This window comes from Giraffa tippelskirchi, chromosome 3 (genome assembly GCF_054371585.1).
Source record: "Giraffa tippelskirchi isolate mGirTip1 chromosome 3, T2T-mGirTip1v1.2.pri, whole genome shotgun sequence".
NCBI lineage: Eukaryota > Metazoa > Chordata > Mammalia > Artiodactyla > Giraffidae > Giraffa > Giraffa tippelskirchi.
The window spans coordinates 50974545-50988577 of NC_137277.1; the positions used below are offsets into that span (position 1 = coordinate 50974545).

A 14033-nucleotide genomic window follows, 5' to 3' on the forward strand; every position below is an offset into this window, starting at 1 on the left:
TAAAGCAGGCCTGCCTTTGAGGGCCATTGATGAGAAGACCTTTGTGATTTGTGCCATGAGGGTGGGGGAGGAGTGCTCAGTACTAGAAGAGTTAATAAACACCAAGAGCTGTGTTCATCTTGTAGCTTTAGTAAGCTTTAATCTGTAAGCTTGATTACCTCCTAACCCCTCTATCTCTTGCCTCCCCCTTCAAGCACTGTGGGGGCTTTATGGTGGTATTAGTGGCAATTTGCCCAACACTGGCTTTAGGGAAATCATTCTACAAGAAAGAGAAGCATAAAGACGGGCTCTGTCTGCTGTGTGAGGTCATTAACACAAGAATAACCTGATGGGCTCCAGAGGGCAGGGGGCAATGTCTGTACTTACTAGAAATTTGCAGGTGGAATGATACAGTCCTTTTCTTGTAGTCCAATTTCTTCTAGGCCTAGGGGCATCCATCTTCCAGAAGAGTGGTCCCCAACCTTTTTAGCACCAGGGAGTGGTTTCGTGGAATACAGTTTTTCCATGGACTGGGGTTGAGGGGGATGGTTTTGGAATGGTTCAAGCACATTACATTTATTGTACACTATATTATTATTATTACATCAGCTCCACTCATATCATCAGGCATTAGATCCTGGAGGTTGGGGACCCCTGTTCTACAAAAACTCCCTTTAGATACTTTCAGCAGGATATTCAGTTGTATATCATGGAGAGTCCTTTGTGTTTTCTGTGATGTTTCATGAAAACATGTTTGTAAGCTCTTGCTCTCTGAGATTTTTTTTTAGAGATATATATTAGCATAGAGTTGCTATGTAATTAATTCTCAGTATTAAAGATATTCTAGAGTCTGAGACCAGATTCAGTGCTCTGTGTTTTGCCAAACATCATTAAGTCATTAGTGTAGGGGACTTGTTGTGAAGGACTGATTAAAAGCTCAGAGAAGCCCTTGTACATTTTTATATTAATCCCAAGAGCTTTACAATATTCTCTTTCCTCTTTATAATGAGTGGTTTGAGAAGATGATACATCATTTCATTAAAAATATCTTGGCAGATAAACCAAGACAGAAAGTGATTATGGCCATAGATAAACAATTAAACTATACAGGCAACAAGCTGTGATAAATAAATACTGAGCCCATATTCTGTTAAACTGGAAACCACTGGGTAGAAATAATTTGGCTTAAATGTTGACCCTGTGTTGTCAGAGGGTGTGACAGAATTAGTGAATGTTGTCAGTTGCCTCCAGGGTATCCAAGCGTTGATTGTCAGGTACGTCGGTAACAGGTGTGCCTTACAAGTATGAGGAAACAGCTCAGAGGGCCTGTTATAGCAAGTGATGGGCCTTGATAGCACATGGGGGTTGATACTTGCTGCCTTTATCAGAGAGCATTAGCCCCATCCTGTGTGTCTCTGCAGCGGAACAGAAAGCAGCAGTTTACCTTCATAGATGGCATTAACCGCAGGAGGCTTTGTTATTTAGGCACATAAATAAAATTATCCTAGCCATGCTGCACTTGAAAGGAGGAGAAAATAACACAGCCATGTAGACCCAAGGATAGAATATAAGCTCCATGAGGCCAAACTTTCTCTTCTGAGGTTGAATTTCTAGAAGTTGGCAGAAAATTGGCAATTTGATATAAAATTTTATTTAATTAGTTGACATGACTGATAAGGGACAAGAGATGATTAGATCCTGGCCTGAGCCCATGTTTCTGTGGTAAGGCCTGAAACTCTTCAGGCCCACTGGTTGTGCTCAAATGAAGCAGATCAGAACAGAGTATGGATTTGCTATGTTTGTTTGAGAAAGTCTTTATTCCTCCTTCATTTCTGAAAGACAGCTTCTCCGGGTATAGAGTTCTTGGTTGGCGGTTCCCCCCCACCCCCCCAACCCCTAATATTTTGAAGATGTTTATCCTCATTCTCTTCTTGCCTGAGAAGTTTGTGCTGAGAAATCTATGGATGGTCTTGTGGGACTCTCTTGTATATAACTACTCTGTTTTCTCTTGCTGCTTTTAAAATTCTTTCTTTGTCTTTGACTCTAACAATTTAATTATTACATGTCTCAGTGCTATAGGCCTGTTTGGGTTCAACCTTTTTGGGGTCTTTTGGGCCTTATGGATCTGGATGTTTATTTCTCTTTCCAGGTTTGGAAAGTCTTCAGCCATTATTGCTGTAAATGTACTTTCTGTCCCTTTCTCTTCTTCTGTGTTTTTTTTTTCTTTTCCATTGTGTCCCATAAATCCCATGTGTGTGCTGAGTTGCTTCAGTCGTGTCCCACTCTTTGCAACCCCATGAACTATAGCCTGCCAGGCTCCTCTGTCCTTGGGATTCTCCAAGCAAGAGTACTGGAGTGGGTTCCCATGGCCTCCTCCATGGGATCTTTCCAACCCAGGGATCAAACCCGCATCTCTTACGTCTTCTGCATTGGTAGGTGGTTCTTTACCACTAGTGCCACCTGGGAAGCCCCCATAAGTCCCACAGACTTTCTTTACTCTTTTTCATTCTTTTTTCTGTGTGATCCTTTGACTGGATAATTTCCAATGTCTTATCCTCCAGGTTACTGATTCTGTCTTTTCTGTGGTTGAATCTGAGTTTGAATTTGTCATTTTAATTACTGTATTTTTCTCAACTCTAGGATTTCTGATTTCTGTTTGTTGGTTTTGGTGGTTTCTGTTTCTTTGTAAAACTTTTCATTTTGTTTTCTATTGTTTTCCTAATTTCGTTTAGTTGTCTGTATATTCTTGAAGCTCACTGAACTTCCTTAACACATTATCAACCAGAGACATAGTAACACCACAGGCGTTAGTTTCTGCAAAAAATCCATCCACTGTCTGATTACTATTGACTAAGACTGCTGGCCTGGTTTCCTACCCAAGTGAGGCTGTAGGAGGTATCCTGGTTGCCCGTATTCTCTGATCAGGCTTACTAGATGGTTGGAATTGAATACTATATTCAGTAGTTGACAGGGCTATGACTGAGCTTCCCTGCTCTGGCAGGGCAACAAGATGGGACCCAGGGCATGTATGGCTTATTTGGGGGGGCCTGGAATCAGGCAAAAGTGTACACTGAATTCCCTGGTCAAGTGAGGCCACCAGTTTTGCCCTGAAGATGGGGAATGCCATGGACTGTGCTTCCTTTTCAAGTGCCACTGTAAGCAGGCTTTTGGATGGGCTCCACAGCTTCCTATGTACTCTGGTTAGGTTCTTTGGTTGGTCAGGTTAAAGGCTATATTTAGCAATGCACAGGGCTATGAATTCGTTTCCCTGCCCAGGTGTGTTGGGAGCATAGAAGCATGCATGCTCAGTTGTGTCCAACTCTTTGCAACCCCAAAGACTATAGCCTGTTAGGCTCCTCTGTCCATGGGATTGTTTAGGCAAGAATACTGGAGCAGGTTGCCATTTCCTCCTCCAGAGGATCTTCCTGACCCAGGGATCTAACCCACATCTCTTGCATCTCCTGCATTGGCAGGCAGATTCTTTACCACTGCTCCATCTGGGACTGGTGAGAGAAGCAGCTCTAAAGCTGGTAGATCTCTTTATTTGTTGTCTTAACTCAGGCTGACCTGCTCCCTAGGTTCCCTGGCTGAACAGAGCCACTGGCTTAGCTCTGCAGACTATCAATTCTGCCTGGCCATTTCTCAGCTCAGGTGTTGCTGGGTTTATGCCACTTCCAGGTTTCTCCTATCCTTTCTGATCACACAGATTGGGAGACACTCCACAGAGGCATAGTTTCAAAAGGGGACTATATGTTTCAGTTCCCTTGCTTGTGCAAGAGGGGGAAGGGCCCCCACAGTTCAGTTCAGTTGCTCAGTTGTCCAACTCTTTGTCCAGCTTTGTCCAACTCTTTGCGACCCCATGGACTGCAGCACGCCAGGCCTCCCTGTCCATCACCAACTCCTGGAGCTTACTCAAACTCATGTCCATCAAGTCGGTGATGCCATTCAACCGTCTCATCCTCTGTTGTCCCCTTCTCCTCCCACTTTCAATCTTTCCCATCACCAGGGTCTTTTCAAATGAGTCAGTTCTTCACATCAGGTGGCCAAAGTATTGGAGTTTCAGCTTCAGCATCAATCCTTCCAATGAATATTCAGGACTGATTTCCTTTTGGATTGACTGGTTGGATCTCCTTGCAGTCCAAGGGACTCTCAAGAGTCTTCTCCAACACCACACTTCAAAAGCATCAATTCTTTGGTGCTCAGCCTTCTTTATAGTCCAACTCTCATATCCATATATGATTACTGTAAAAAACCATAGCTTTGAATAGACGGACCTTTGTTGGCAAAGTAATGTCTCTGCCTTTTAGTATGCTGTCTAGGTTGGTCATAGCTTTTCTTCCAAGGAGCAAGCATCTTTTAATTTCATGGCTGCACTTAACCACCTGCAGTGACTTTGGAGCCCAAGAAAATAAAGTCTCTCACTGTTTCCATTGTTTCCCCATCTATTTGCCATGAAGTGATGGCACCAGATGCCATGATCTTAGTTTTCTGAATGCTGAGTTTTAAGCCAACTTTTTCACTCTCCTCTTCCACTTTCATCAAGAGGCTCTTTAGTTCTTCTTCGTTTTCTGCCATAAGGGTGGTATCAGGCCCCACAGGCCTCTCCTAATTTATTTGATGGAAATGTTGTAATCAGAGGCTCACTCTGTTTTTCCCCAGAAAATTTCATCAATTTCATTAATTCATTGTTCATGATGAGTTTATAGAACATAAGTACCACAGATAGCAAGAACTGACTCTATTTAAAGAACCCTCCTGCCAGTGCAGGAGACGTAAGAGATGCGGGTTTAATCCCTGAGTGGGGAAGATCCCCAGGAGAAGGGCATAGCAACCCACTCCGGTACTCTTGCCTGGAGTTCCATGGACAGAGGGGCCTGGCAAGCTACAATCTATAGGATCATAAAGAGTAAAGATGTGACTGAAGTGACTTAGCTTGCATGCACAGAATAAAGAAATCATGTGCAAAATATGTCAAGAACTCTTATAACTCAATAATGAGAAAAATAGCTCAAACTATGGATATTTTAACAGAAACTTCGCCAAAGACGATAAAAATGTCACAAGTATGTGAAAAGATGTTCTGACATTTGTCATTAGGGAAATGATACTGTAACTGTAAGTATGGCTGAGTTATTATACTCAGTATTATACTAAGTATTAATGTTAATACTCAGTGTTGACGAGGATGTGGAAAAACTGTGGAACCCTTACACACTGTTGTTGGAAATGCAAATTGGTATAACTGCTTTGTAATATAGTTTGGTAGTTTCTTATAAAGTTAAACATATACGTACTTTATGATTCCATCATGCCACTCACATATATTTACCCAAGAGAAATGAAAACATATGTTTATACAAAGACTTGTACTCAAATGTTTATTGCAGCTATATTCATAATAAACAAAATCTTTAAACTAACCAAATGTTCATCTGTTTATGATGAGAAAAAAATTTGTATTATAGCCCTACTTAGCAATAAAAAGAAAGGGGCTACTGACTGATACACATAGCAACATGGATGAATCACAAAAGCATTGTGCTAAGTGAAAAGACACATAAAATACTATTACTGCATGGTTCTATTTATATAAAATTCTAGAAATGGCAAAATTAGTGCCAGAGTGCAGATCAGTGATTGCTGAGGACCAGGAGTTGAAGGAAAGAGACTGACTTCCAAGGGGTGTGAATGGACTTTTTGAAGTGATAGAAATGTTGTATATCTTGATTGTGGTGATGATCACATACTATATACATTAAAAAATGAAATTTCCTGAAAGGCAACACTTAAAATGGATATGCTTAATTGAAGGTATATTAATACCCCTGTACAGCTAATTAAAACAACAAAACATCTTACCAAAGCCTGTAAGGCCCAGCATAATAAAACTTCTGCCTACTGTTTCAACTTACAGAAAAAAAAGTTTTATCGTATTTGTATTCATATGCCTTCAGCATGACAAAAGCTACTTATGGAGTTGAATTATCACTGTACAAGCCAGTAATAATTAAAAAAATTCTTTCTTAAAATGGCTAATGGACTAATGGTTTAAATACTTATCCATATTCTAATATGTTCTTCTCATTCATGACCATGCTGTGACCTCTCAAAACAAAAGTTAGAAATCGGAAGTAACTAACTGACAATTACAGTGGTTGATACACTCCAGTTTAAATAGAAGTGTCCTCGGTTAAAATATGGTTCATTCATCGGTCAAACTGTCCTTATTTCCTTTAATTGAATTAAGATGGACAAATGAGAGATGTGTGCGAGACAGAAAAAAATCCTTTTCACAAATCACTGTTATCCTCCCTCTGAGTGTAAAACGAATCAATTAAAAGCATGTCAAAGTATCTCTCACTCTTGAACAACTTTAAAGCAGAAAACGTTCTATAAAAATAAAAACTTTGAGTGAGAAATTGAGAGAAACTGGTTACTTTTTGCAGTTAAATATAATTTAACTTATGAGAATTGTGCATTATATTATTTTGTATGCTCTTGCTTGGTTACAAGTTATAACTGTGCTAAAAAGCCTTTTTCATTTCATCTTCAAGTTGAAAATTCCTAGTAATAAGAAAGTACAAAATATAAGAAAATATGCAGTACAAAATTATGTGTATACAATTTGGTTTCATCTCTACACTTAACTAAATAGTATTTCTTTGGGAGAGGTGTGGGGATGGGCTGGAGGATGAATTTCAAAGTAATTTTCCAGTTACTTTGAAAAATATAGTTTTCCAGTTCTTTCTACTTGCTTAAATTAATATTTAATGGTACTATGTATTATATGTGGGTTCATACACATTCTGTACAATCATTTTAAACCTATGTATTAAGGCTTATTTTATTAAAATTAGTTAATCTGTCCCTACATCTGCCTCTATTTTCACTGTTTATACACATGCAAATTTATACTGCTAACTCAGAGCTGGCTTCCCATTTGTAATTCATATCTTTTCATTCTTGTATGTTTTTTCCTACTTTCTGAATTTGTTCATAGATAGTCTCATAATTTGCATTATTTATTCATTTGAATTTTTTTTTTTACTTTGAATATTTTAAAATTTTTAATAGGCTCAAAATTCAAAACATACAAAAGGGTACAAGAGTGAAAAATCTTTCTCTCCCATAGACCCTCAATCCTAATTCCTGTCTTTGGAGGTCAACAATATTATCAGTTTCTTTATCCTTCCAGAAGTGTTTTATACAGTATCTATTTGGGTGGAGGGAAAAAAAACTGAAGCAAAACTTAGTTATAAATTGGGTTCAAAATTTCAGAACTATCAAAGTGTTAATCACTTTCCACGTGTTGGTTTTTATAGAATCAACTTGCCAACATCAATCAAACCTCAGATTTTAAGTGTTATCAGAACAGATCAGTCCTTCACTAAGAGACTCTAAGAACTTAAAATGCTCTGAATACCAGGCTTTTAGAGTTTCCTATATCTAGACTTTATGTCTGTGACCTGTGTTCTAGGCCAGAATTCTGGAATGTCCGTGAAATGCGTCTTTTACCATTTGTCTTTGAGCATGGACCGTGCTAGTTAAAGAGCGTGGATATGAATTATTGAGTAGTGCTGATGATCAGCCCATCTACCCATGTGGTTTTCCCCTTACTTTTATAATCAGTACTTTAAAATATTTCCTTCTAAAATCCTAAGAGATCGGAATAATAATTTTACCCTCCCTCTTCCATAATAAATAAATAACTAAAAATGTAAAAACACAGGAAACTACAATCTAGAAGAATATTGGCAAACGTTTAGAGTTATTTATTGATGGCTTGCTCATTGGCAGTATAAAGTGTGTGTCACTTGTCATTAGCAGTAACAATTTCAGCACGTTATGTTCTCTTTTTATTTACTCTGGTGGCAACATGTTTCTGAACAGGGCCACTGGCTGTGGGTCAAGAGGTCAGTCTTTGAGGTTAACAGTGGATGGGGTCATTTACTATTAACCTAAGATTAGCAGCTAAGTTTTTCCTTCTTTTTTTTCTTTTTAGCAGATTTCCTCCTATTTGTATAACATGCCAAATTAATCTTGCCCACTTTAGAAGAATTTCTCCTTTCTCATTTGAATTTTTTTTTTAATTTTATAAAATTAAAAAGAAATTTTCTATCCAGATCTCTTTCTGGCCCCTTTTCCTGGTGCATGAAACAATGTGAACTTGTTCTAAGATTTAAAAAATTTTGTACATTTAACATTCATTTCCTCATGTGCAAATACAGCTATTTTTTAAAAAATATTTTTTATGTCTCAAGGTCTGTTTCCTGCAACACACCCTCCCCCCACATATATGCATACCAAAAAACCAAAAACATGAATCAATACACAGCAGGATTTTAGTATTTCAGGGATGGATTCTTCCCTAAACCATTTTGGCCTTTTTTCTTTTTGCTATTCTTGCTAATAAACAATATCCAACTCTTAAACTAGCAAGTTTTGTTATTGTTGCTTTACTTTAGGGACCTGTTTAGTTGGTGCCATATGTTTGAAACATTCTGTTTCTCTCTACTCTTCAGCAAAAAAGATCACCTCTTATAATGTAGTTTTATTAGTCATCGTGTAACAAGTGTTCTTTGTGGAGTTTCCCAATGAGAATGTCCACATAATTCCTAGTTTACATTCTGATATTAACCACAAGACTGCTCTGGAAGCTAAGTTGATGTTAGGTCTTCTATAACAAAGTTGTTTCTCTTATGACATTGCTGATTCAATTACTAGTAGAAGATTTTACTTACTTTTTAAAGCCCCATATTATACTGTAGAGAACAGCAAACTTGAAAAGGTATGTTCTTTGTTGCTGAGTTCCATTCCATGCTTGGAGTTAGTTGAGGGAGAGAATATTTAAGGAAAGCTTTTTAGAGATATGACACCCCGAATGAGGAGGTAGCAATCCAGGTAGAGAATAAAGTATAACTGAAGGTATAGAAAAACATCTATTTCTGCTTTATTGACTATGCCAAAGCCTTTGACTGTGTGGATCACAATAAACTGTGGAAAATTCTGCAAGAGATGGAAATACCAGACTACCTGACCTGCCTCTTGAGAAACCTGTATGCAGGTCAGGAAGCAACAGTTAGAACTGGACATGGAACAACAGACTGGTTCCAAATAGGAAAAGGAGTACGTCAAGGCTGTATATTGTCACCCTGCTTATTTAACTTATATGCAGAGTACATCATGAGAAACGCTGGGCTGGAAGAAGCACAAGCTGGAATCAAGATTGCCGGGAGAAATATCAATAACCTCAGATATGCAGATGCTGCTGCTAACTCGCTTCAGTCGTGTCCGACTCTGTGCGACTCCATAGATGGCAGCCCACCAGGCTCTGCCGTCCCTGGGATTCCCCAGGCAAGAATACTGGAGTGGGTTGCCATTTCCTTCTCCAGTGCATGAAAGGGTAAAGTGAAAGTGAAGTCGCTCAGTCGTGTCTGACTCTTAGCGACCCCATGGACTGTAGCCTACTAGGCTTCTCCGTCCATGGGATTTTTCCAGGCAAGAGTACTGGAGTGGGGTGCCATTGCCTTCTCCGGATATGCAGATGACACCACCCTTATGGCAGAAAACAAAGAGGAACTAAAAAGCCTCTTGATGAAAGTGAAAGAGGAGAGTGAAAAAATTGGCTTAAAGCTCAACATTCAGAAAACTAAGATCACGGCATCTGGTCCTATCACTTCATGGGAAATAGATGGGGAAACAGTGGAAACAGTGTCAGACTTTATTTTGGGGGGCTCCAAAATCACTGCAGATGGTAATTGCAGCCATGAAATTAAAAGACGCTTACTCCTTGGAAGGAAAGTTATGACCAACCTTAAGAGCATATTAAAAAGCAGAGACATTACTTTGCCAACAAAGGTCCATCTAGTCAAGGCTATGGTTTTTCCAGTAGTCATGTATGGATGTGAGAGTTGGACTGTAAAGAAAGCTGAGCGCCAAAGAATTGATGCTTTTGAACTGTGGTGTTGGAGAAGACTCTTGAGAGTCCCTTGGACTGCAAGGAGATCCAACCAGTCCATCCTAAAGGAGATCAGTCCTGGGTGTTCACTGGAAGGACTGATGTTGAAGCTGAAACTCCAATACTTTGGCCACCTGATGTGAAGAACTGACTCATTGGAAAAGACCTTGATGCTGAGAAGGATTGGGGGCAGGAGGAGAAGGGGATGACAGAGGATGAGATGGCTGGATGGCATCACCGACTCGATGGACATGAGTTTGGATAAACTCCAGGAGTTGGTGATGGACAGGGAGGCCTGGCGTGCTGCGATTCATGGGGTCACAAAGAGTCGGACACTACTGAGCGACTGAAGTGAAGGTATAGAGGCAAGAAAACCCATGGTATCTTTCAAGGGTTCATACAGAGGTTGCCGTAATATAAATTCCTAGTCAGGGAGTTGTGAAAGATGAATCCTGAACAGTGTGTGTGTTATTTAAGGAGTTTGGACTTCATTTTGTAAGAAATGGACAAGGATTTTAAGCAGAAGATGAGTGATATAGTTAGGCTAGCATTTCAAATACACTTTGGTAGCTGCAGAGAAGGCAGATTTGGAAAAGAGATTAAGACTGGAGTCATGGAGACCACTTAGAGTGTTGACCTGAACTAGGGCAGTGGTAAGTGGAAATGAAAGGAGAAGAATGAAGAGAAGTAGGAAAACAAGTTGAGAAGTGTTGAAGAGTAAACACTGTCAGGCACGATGATTGGATATGAGGCATGAGGAAGAGGGTGGAGTTTAATATGAATCCCAGGTTTCTGTCTGTGCTGATTGAGTAGAAGAGAGGCTATAAGGGGAGAGCCGTTTAATGGGGAACTTAATACTTTTAATTTTAGGAATGTTGAAATTGATGTACTTTTGAGACAGCCAAGGCAGCCCACCTGGCCATAAGTAGAAATTTGGAAGTTATCAGTGTAGATGAAAGAGAACGTGTAGGCAGTAAGAAAGATGGGGAGGTCAAGAACCTGAAAATCAGCAAAATATTATAGACCTACAAAGGATGATTTGTTCAGAAAGGGTTGAGAAAGAATCAAGACTAAAACTCACAAAGTGCAATGCCACCAGAAGTCATGGAGTGGGTATGGGGTTTTCAATCAGCAGTGTCATTAAATACAGGATTGTGTAATGGTCCTGGATGACAAGGATAGAAATATATGTTGAATATAACAACTGGCAAATCGTGAGAGGTGTTAGCAAGGGCAATTTGAATATAGCAGTAAACATGAGAGCCACACTGTCACAAATTATGGAGTGAATAGAAATTAATTGGAAGTGAGAAAACAGGACATGGGATGTCTCTTTTTTGATATCATTTTCAAGAGAACATTTGTTTTTTCCTTTAAAAACCTTAAGCATATTTATGGTCTGAAGGGAAGAATGCAGAAATGAGGAATGAATCAGAAATGGAAGAGAGATTGAAAGCCTGACAGAGCAATCTCTAGAGGAGATTGCACTAGATCTTAGCCAAACGAGCAAGGAGGAGATTGGATTGGAGGTGTTGAAAAGAAGGAAGAAGAGCTCAGATTTGTGTAATAAGAAGAAATAACCCTGGGCAAGTAGGGATATATTTGTGTTTATAGGCAATCAGCTGAGGGATTTAGTTCCTTGGCCTCAAGTTCACTCTTGCCTTCTGTACATTTAGGAGTAATTATACCCCCATCTCTACTTAATTTTTACAGAGAAACACATACATAGTCCTATATCAATAATACCATAACTACAAAAAAAGAAAATACAGGTTACCCATTAACATACTTCCAGAGATAACTTTTTGGTATAACTTTTTGCCTCTCTTTTGTGTATATGGATGCATTTTTAAAGTGACTGTGTAGTATTCCATAATTTATTTAACCAGTCTCATGTTAACGAATAGTTTATCCCTTTGCTTTTCTTTGTTGTGCTATTGTTGGTTTGGTTTTTTGCTTTTATATTTTTGTATTTTATACTTTTACATTTTATATTTGTATATTCCTTATACATTTTGATATATATCTGTTATTGTTTCTTCACAATCAATTCCTAGAAGTAGAAATGCTGTCTATTGAGTATATATTTATTCTCTTTGGGTTTTTTTAATGTATATTGGTCAAATCACTTTTCAAATGGATTGTCAGGTTTGCACTGCCATGTAAGAAATGATTTCTTTTTACTTTCTTAACACTCTCTTAACTCTGTCTTAACTCTAGTAGTTTGACAATACAGTCTGTACAAGTGGTATCTTTTGCTTTAAGTTTGCATTTCTTTGATGTTTCTCATTTCTTTTGATATTTAAGAGAATGTTTTTAAATATTTTCACTCATTATTTTAGTAATTAAGTATAAGACATTAATTATAATAAAAAACTATAAGAAATCACTTGAATATAAGAAAAATACAGGCTGGCTTCAGTATATAAGTATCTGTGACATAGCAGAAATAAGGCTGGTTTGGCTTAAGGGAAAATCAAAAGGTGGATGACTTAGAGACTACTAACAAGTTAGTTGTGGGAACTCTGAATAAAGGTGGTGTTATACGTCTGTACTTCTATCACAAACTATTGGAAAAATAAAAGCGAAAAAATAGAAAATTTAGAAGACATGACAGAGCTAAATAGTAGTAACAATTAAATAGTAAAGATATTGAAAACTTAAAACTCAACAGTTTTAGACTATTTTTGGATAGTAGTTCTTAGAAAACAGCACAGAGATATAAAATAAAGTGAAATAATAGTTAATAAATAATAGCTAAAAAAAATAAGGGGTTTAGAAACTCTGGTATATAACTAGTAAGAGTTCCAAAATAAAATAGAGAAAGTGACCAAGAAGTGATGCTCACATCTAGAATTTCTAGTAATACAGAGATTTAGTCATCAGATTGAAAGTATAGCTGAGTATACAAATAAATTCATATCTACATGCTTTATAGTAAAATTGAAGGCCACTGATTAAAGTTATCAGAGAGAAAAGATATATTACCTAAATAGATATGAAAATTAGATAGGCAGTAGACTTCTATTTGAGCACATGAGATGCTAGAAGACAATGGAGCAATATATCAAAGTGCTAAGCAAAAATAACTCTTGAAGTACAATTCTATACCCAGCTAAAATTTTCATTTAGTATTTTCACAGGGTAGTAAGAGTTTACTACTGACTTGACTTGTTCTTGCTGGAAAAAAATATCCTTAAAGATGTACTTCATCATGAAAATGTGAGTGCAGAGTGATGTGCAGTTAACTGTGAATGTTATAATAGCAATACCTTTCATGAAACTTAAATGCCAGACAATAATGGCAAAGAAACTGTGAGGCTGTTCAGCGGCAATTAAAGCATACTTAGGACAAATATTGTGATATTGAGTAACTTAAGGATTTTTATATTTGTGTATAGTATGATAAAAATTAAGGGTAAACCATTAACAGAAATATAATCTATAGCATACAAACGTATAGAGAAAAGATGATTATAAAAAACTATCAGTGTCATAATAAGCAAGGGAGAACAGATCTTACAAAATAAGATGGTAGAATAAGCCCCAATATATCAGTGATCAAAATAAATGTAAAACACAGGGATATAATATTAAACTTAAAAATCTAGTCATACTCTGCTTACAAAATAATATGGAGATTGTGCTGTTAGCTTCTACCAATGGTATGAAAATTTTCAGTCAGAATCTACTGTTAGCAATATATGGTTTTATTTTCTTTTCCCCATTATTACAAATATATTTGCATGAGGGGAAAAAAGATCGCCTTATGATTTCACAGATTTTGTCATTAGTTAATCAGAGTTCATAGAAGCTTCAAATATCCCATCAGTTAATTCCCCCAGCACTTGAAATTTTCATTGTGCTAAAGCTGATTGAAATTCTGAGCTGCCTTTAAAGCAATTCCAGACCTCCAGCTTCTGAGGATTTTTTTTTTTAAGATATACTAAGTATGTGACGCTTAAATTCATAGGCTATATTTCCTTTTGGATTTTTTTCAAAGACTGAAAATGCTTATGTCAGGAAATATTTTTTCTTTCCATCTCCCAGCTTCCCTGTTTGTCAACTAGTCTATTCTGACCTCTAAGATGGGGTT

The 14033-nt window shown here is 37.7% G+C and overlaps 1 protein-coding gene across 19 annotated transcripts in view; it reads left to right on the forward strand.

Annotated features, from left to right (window-relative positions):
* BCAS3 (BCAS3 microtubule associated cell migration factor) overlaps positions 1-14033 on the forward strand; it is a 611473-nt gene that overhangs the window by 411243 nt on the left and 186197 nt on the right. The window lies entirely within an intron of this gene.